The following is a 6,495-nucleotide window of genomic DNA, read 5'->3' as shown; positions in this document are numbered from 1 at the left end:
ACATGCAACATAACTAACATGCAAAGTAACAAAACAAGCAAAGCAAAATAACTAGCAAGATACCTAAATATGTGATTTCTAAGCTTATGAATAGAACAATTAATAAACAAATCTAAACGTGCAATTAACCAAACATCTAGCATGCAAAAAGGTAAAAGGAAATGGAAGAGATGAAGGAGGGTGTGGGAAAGGAAAGAGGTAGAAGAAATGTGCGGGAAAAGAAAGAGGTACAAGGAAGGTGTGGGAAAACAAAGACGTAGAAGGAAGGTGCGAAAAAAAAAAGAGGGAGAAGGAAGGTGCGACTGAACTTGGGGGTGCCAAGTTGCCTATGTACCCCATGGTGGGGATCAAGCCACACGTAGTTCTAATGGAAGGGTTTGAATTTTGAATTGGGATTTGGATTCGAAATTAGGAATGGGAATGAGCTAAAAGGAATCACCTACATTTAAGAAACTGGACTTAGAAGTCCAAGGGAAGGGCTTATGACATTTAGCCAAGTGAGTTGGGTTCGGGTAGAATGGGGTTTGGGTTGTGTTGAGGTACAACTCGGGAAGCTAGGCATGAGTTGGTTATGAATAAAAGGTATGACTCGGTGAGTCATAAGAAGTAACTTTGATGGGATTTCGGCAAATGACTCGGGTGAAGTAGAAAGATGTAACTTGGTGTAGGTTCTAGGAGTATGACTTGGTTGGGCAAGGTGTTAGGAAGGGTTAGGTCCAAGTTGGACCGGGGTTGGACTGGGTTGACTCGGATTGGGTCGAGTTGGGTTCGGGTTGGGTCAAGTTCGGCTGGGTACGTGTTAGCCCAAGGGTTCCCCATGGGTTCACTCAATCACCTTGTTTTGATGATTAACAAACGCAAATTGATTAGTCGTTTATTGACTAATTGTTTGCCTTGAGTGTTATGCCTTAGACAAGTATTAAACAAGTAAAATCATTCTAGCACACACATTGTTGGCCTATGCATGCAGATGAACCATACACAGAGTCAAGGAGCTAGAGCATACAAGTACCTTTCATGCCTTGGAGGTTCCCTCAAGGAGGAGCTCAACACTTGTCATCTCAAAGCATCAATGTTTAAAGAAAGATCAAGGAAGGCCAAGCTTGAGGATCAAAAGCAATGAAGTGTCAAGGAGCTTTAATCAACTTGAAGATGTTCAAGAAGCTCACCATTGAAGATCTCGAAGCTCAAGAGTCAAGAGAATGTCATTTTGGTATAGATTGTATCTCATTTCTCTCTTGTGTTTTCTCTTGATCAAGGCACATCTTAAAACCCCTAAAAATATATTTTTCAAAGAAATCAATAAGCTTAAAGAAGGACTTAAATGGATAAGTGAATGGCCATGGTGGTGTACCAACATGTTGGGACCCATATGGCATTCCTTCACATTTGAACAAAAACCGAGTTCTAAAGGCCAACCTAGACCAGCAACTAAATCCTATCAAAATTTGTTTAAAATATTTTTAACAAATAGCTCTCATTTTTCTCATATCCGTAGAGTATAAGAACGTCGAAATCCGACAAGAAACGAAGGAGATATGGACCTTTTAAGTTGGAAGCAGATTGCTGGAAATCCAGTTTCGGAGCTCCGAGAATTTTTCTCGGCACTCCTAGACGTTTCTCGGAGCTCCGAGAAAACAACCAGGAACAAAAAAAACATATACCCATTGGGCCTGTTTGACCCAGTTTTGACTATTTTGCCCCCCCAAACAATCATATTGAGTTGGGACTTCATATATACCCATTCAAAGGGTCTAAAAGACATGATGAATATTTTCCAACTCAATTAAACCTTGAAAATCATTTGGCCATTATTTTTGGGTAAAATATCTCTCATTCTCACTTGTGCTTTGATCTTGAGGAATTATTTTGAGAGTAGATTAGGCATTACTTGTAATCATCTTGGAAAGTGTATTGTGAGCTTTACATTGTATTCGCCTACAAAGAGGTAAGAGAGTTTATTACTTCTTCTTCGTTGTAAACTTGGCGGAAGGAACGCCGTGTAAGTTCCTTGGAGAGCTTGGACTCGGAGTAAGCAGTGGAGCTTGGATATCTTGGTGGAAGGAACGCCGTGTAAGTTCCTTGGAAGAGATTGGACTCGGAGTAAGTCGTGAAGCTCGGATTGTGTGGCGAGTGAGAAGGACGTGGAGCCATCCTTGTATGTACTAAATTGGATGTTTAGTGGATTCCTTAAGGAGACAAAACTTGAGAAGAGTGGAGTAGGTCTTGAGTTTAAGACCGAACCACTATAAATCTTTGTGTCTCTTGTGTGGTACTTATCTCTCTCTCTCTCTCTCACTCTTTCATTTGTGGTTGCTCTTGCATTTTCATATTTGTGTTGTGAGAGTAATTAGCATAGGCATTAAACTTAAACATCTTTAGCTTGCTAATTTGGCTACCAGTCCACTTAATTAAGTCAATAATCAACAAGGCTTTTGAGTATGTATTAATTGGCAATAATTATTTTTAACTCAACTATTTGAACTCAATTAAGAAAAGATAAAACTAGGGTGATTTTGGTAAAACATATTAAAAGACAAAGTTTTATAAAGACACCCAATTCACCCCGCCTCTTGGGGTTGCCTAGTGGGATTTCACTTGGTATCAGAGCTAAAGGCTCTTATATTGATTTTTGAACTTTCAAATTTCTTAAAGAAAAAAGATCTATATTGGCAACCTAATGGCTTCTAGACTTCCTTGTTTTGATGGAACAGACTATGGATCTTGGTCGATCCGTATGAGGTCTTATCTAAAGAGTTTAGATAGTGAATTATTAAAAGTAATTGAAAATGATAAATGTATCTATGCATGCTTGTGCTTAAATGATAAATCTCTTTTTAGAATTCAAAGTCTATGTGCTTAAACTTATTTATACTAAGACTATGACATGTTATACTTAATTGTAATATCTATTGAAAAGGTTCTTTGGATATCCCATGTTGATATCTAGTTTATGTTTGTGCTTCAATGTGAAAATCATTTCAAAATATGTTTCCTAGATACTTTGGACTTAGTTTTGATTAAAAACACTATATCTGGCTATTTGTGCTAAAGTGTCAAATCTTACCAAAAATATACTTCTAGATACAATGTATACATCATAATCTATGGTTGTATCTAGTTTGTGCTTCATGATCACATCTTTTTTAAGAAATAATTTGTAGATACAATAGGCTTGTATTGTTTGATTTTTATGTATCTATATGTACTAGTCTTAGTGCCCACATTCACAATCACTTAAAATCAATTGTGCACTTATTATTCATCAACATGTAAAACCACAATAGAGCATTCAATGTGAAAACCATAATTGTGCTTATAGGAAAGTCAACCACACCTTTGTGCCCATGTGTTCAAAATTGAATCTTCAAGTACATCTTTAATATTTGAACCTATATTGGTAGTCGTTAGTAGTTAGGTTATATGATCTATCACATCACTCTACCAAAACCAAAAAGAGAAGAGATCCATAAGCTTAAAGACTTGAACTTAAATGAAAATTTTTGACAATCAAATAGTACTTGAGCAAAAATTGAAAAAATGCCAAAGTATTATTCTTTGAACTCTATTTTGGACAAACATGGCACTTGCCAGACAATTGAGTACTTAAATTTTTTTAATATATCTTTTCTAGCAAAATTGAGGAACTAAATACTATGTCTAAGAAATCACTTCAAATTCTTTTTTAGACATCTTTTTGTGTCCTAGGTGAACAAACATGTATATTACTTTGCACGTAGTTGTCCTATCAAACCCATTATATTACATGCTTAATGATTGTCACCGTATGTGACAAGAATCATAGATGGGTTGAAAGTAATGTACTTCCAAAAGCTTTAATTGGATAATCTCATGACTAAGTTGAACCTTGAAATGTATAGGTATTTTATATGTATTTTGTTCAAGTAGTTATGAAAGTTTATATTGGAATGCATGTGTGTGTCCAATGTTGTATTACTTAATGGATATATTCTAAGTATTCTTGGATCCTAAATGCATGAAAGAATATATTATATAGGCAAGTTGAAAATATGGCTAGGTTCAATGTATAACTTGGGTAAAATTGAAAATATTTTTTGAATCTAGATTCATTATTGGGCATTCACTACATGTAGCGGTTGTATGAAATACTTTATGTTAGGAACATGTGTCTCCCACACATTTTGATTTTCAAATGGGCTTATGCACTTTGTGCTTAATGCATTGTCATTATATGTGGTTTGTGGATGTAGGTAGAGATATTTGGACCATTTCTTTCATTTGTCATGATTAACTTGTCCAAACATTATTGACTATCCATAGATGCTTTGATATGGATCGTATCTTTCTCATGATGTATACTCTCACCTTCATGAGCCATGGATATCTCTCTTTTAGACATGGTACTTTATTGTCTATTCTTCTATGTCTAAGTTCTATAGAATTGAGTTCAAATTTTTTTATATATTCTATAGTTATTACCACTTGTTTGATAGTACCTACATATATGAGATGTCAAACCTAATTTTAAAAGCTATTCAATCGGTACTTATGCCCTCTTGAGGGAACGGTACCATTATTTTAATTAAAACACCTAATCATGTGGCCTTGTGCCAACATCTCAACATGGAAAGGTATATATTTGTGTGATCTTCCTATCTATTTTATATGATATATACTTAAGGAAAGCAAAATTTGAAATTGTAGAAATGATATCACACTTAGGGGGAGCATGAGATAAAAATTACAAATCTTTTGTGCTATGCTTGTTTATCATGATGAGCTAGACTATGGCTATAATTTTATTCATGATAAACCTACACTTAGAGAGTAGAGTATCATTATAGCCCAAGGGTTGATCTAAAATTATGCATTTGAAGATCCCTTGGAGTCTAAGTGAGGACAACCCTTTGGATCCATGCATTGCATGATTCATCTTCATAGGGGGAGCGTAAACGGTAAAATTGTCCTTGATTGCTTATCATATGATTCTCAATGTGGTTATCACTTCACATATGATAAGTACAGTCTTTTGGAGCATGGTTGCTCCATATGGGTCATGACCGGGCTTGTCTTGTATATTGTGTATAAGACAAGAAACCCATAGCCTAGAACTCAGTGTCATATCTCTTAAGCTTTTGACTTATCTTGGATGATTTAATATGATATCATCTATTCCAAAAATGAGTTTTGGTGGCCAAGTATTCCATTGTCATATCTTTGGCCTATTGTGTCATGTCATACCTTGTTTCATATGGTTTATATAAGGCCAATGACAAATACCAAGGGGAGAGCTAATCTTTGCTATCTTTATGTTTATATGGGTCATTGTGAGATGCTCACATTGTCCATTCAAACCTTTCATGCCTTGCAGGTTCACCCAAGGAGGAGCTCAACACTTGTCATCTCAAAGCATCAAGCTTTAAAGAAAGATCAAGGAAGGCTAAGCTTGAGGATCAAAAGCAATAAAGTGTCAAGGAGCTTTAACCAACTTGAAGATGTTCAAGAAGCTCACAATTGAAGATCTCGAAGCTCAAGAGTCAAGAGAATGTCATTTTGGTATAGATTGTATCTCCTTTCTCTCTTATGTTTTCTCTTGATCAAGGCACATCTTAAAACCCCAAAATATATATTTTTCAAAGAGACCAATAAGCTTAAAGAATGACTTAAATGAATAAGTGAATGGCCATGGTGGTGTACCAACATATTGGGACCTATATGGCATTCCATCACATTTGAACAAAAACCGAGTTCTGAAGGCCAACCTGGACCAGCAACTAAATCCTATCAAAACTTGTTTAAAATATTTTTAAATATTTTTTAAAATAGTTTTAGTAAATAGCTCTCATTTTTCTTATATCCGTAGAGTATAAGAACGTCGAAATCCGACAAGAAACGAAGGAGATATGAATTGTTCAAGTTGGAAACAGATTGCTGGAAATCCAGTTTCGGAGCTCCGAGAATTTTTCTTGGAACTCCGTGACATTTCTCGGAGCTCCGAGAAAACAACTAGGAACAAAAAAATATAGTCGTTGTGGCCTAACGGCTAGTTGACTGTTTAACGAAGTTTTGACTGTTTTGCCCCTCAAACAGTCATATTGAGTTGAGACTTCATATATACCCATTCAAAGGGTCTAAAAGACATGATGAACATTTTTCAACTCAATTAAACCCTTGAAAATCATTTGGCCATTATTTTTGGGTAAAATCTCTCTCCATCTCACTTGTGCTTTAATCTTGGGGAATTCTTTTGAGAGTGGATTAGGCATTACTTGTAATCATCTTTGAGAGTGTGTTGTGAGCTTTACATTTTATTAGTCTACAAAGAGGCAAGAGAGCTTGTTACTTCTTCTTCGTTGTAAACTTGGCGGAAGGAACGCCGTGTAAGTTCCTTGGAGAGCTTGGACTCGGAGTAAGCCGTGGAGCTCGGATATCTTAGCGGAAGGAACGCCGTGTAAGTTCCTCGGAAGAGCTTGGACTCGGAGTAAGCCGTAGAGCTCAGATTGTGTGGCAAGT

Source organism: Tasmannia lanceolata, unplaced genomic scaffold (genome assembly GCF_043159265.1).
Source record: "Tasmannia lanceolata isolate RefF3 unplaced genomic scaffold, GAP_Taslan_0.1 ptg000037l, whole genome shotgun sequence".
Classification (NCBI taxonomy): domain Eukaryota; kingdom Viridiplantae; phylum Streptophyta; class Magnoliopsida; order Canellales; family Winteraceae; genus Tasmannia; species Tasmannia lanceolata.
The sequence above is the reverse complement of the archived record's forward strand: the minus strand, read 5'-3'. Positions refer to the sequence as shown.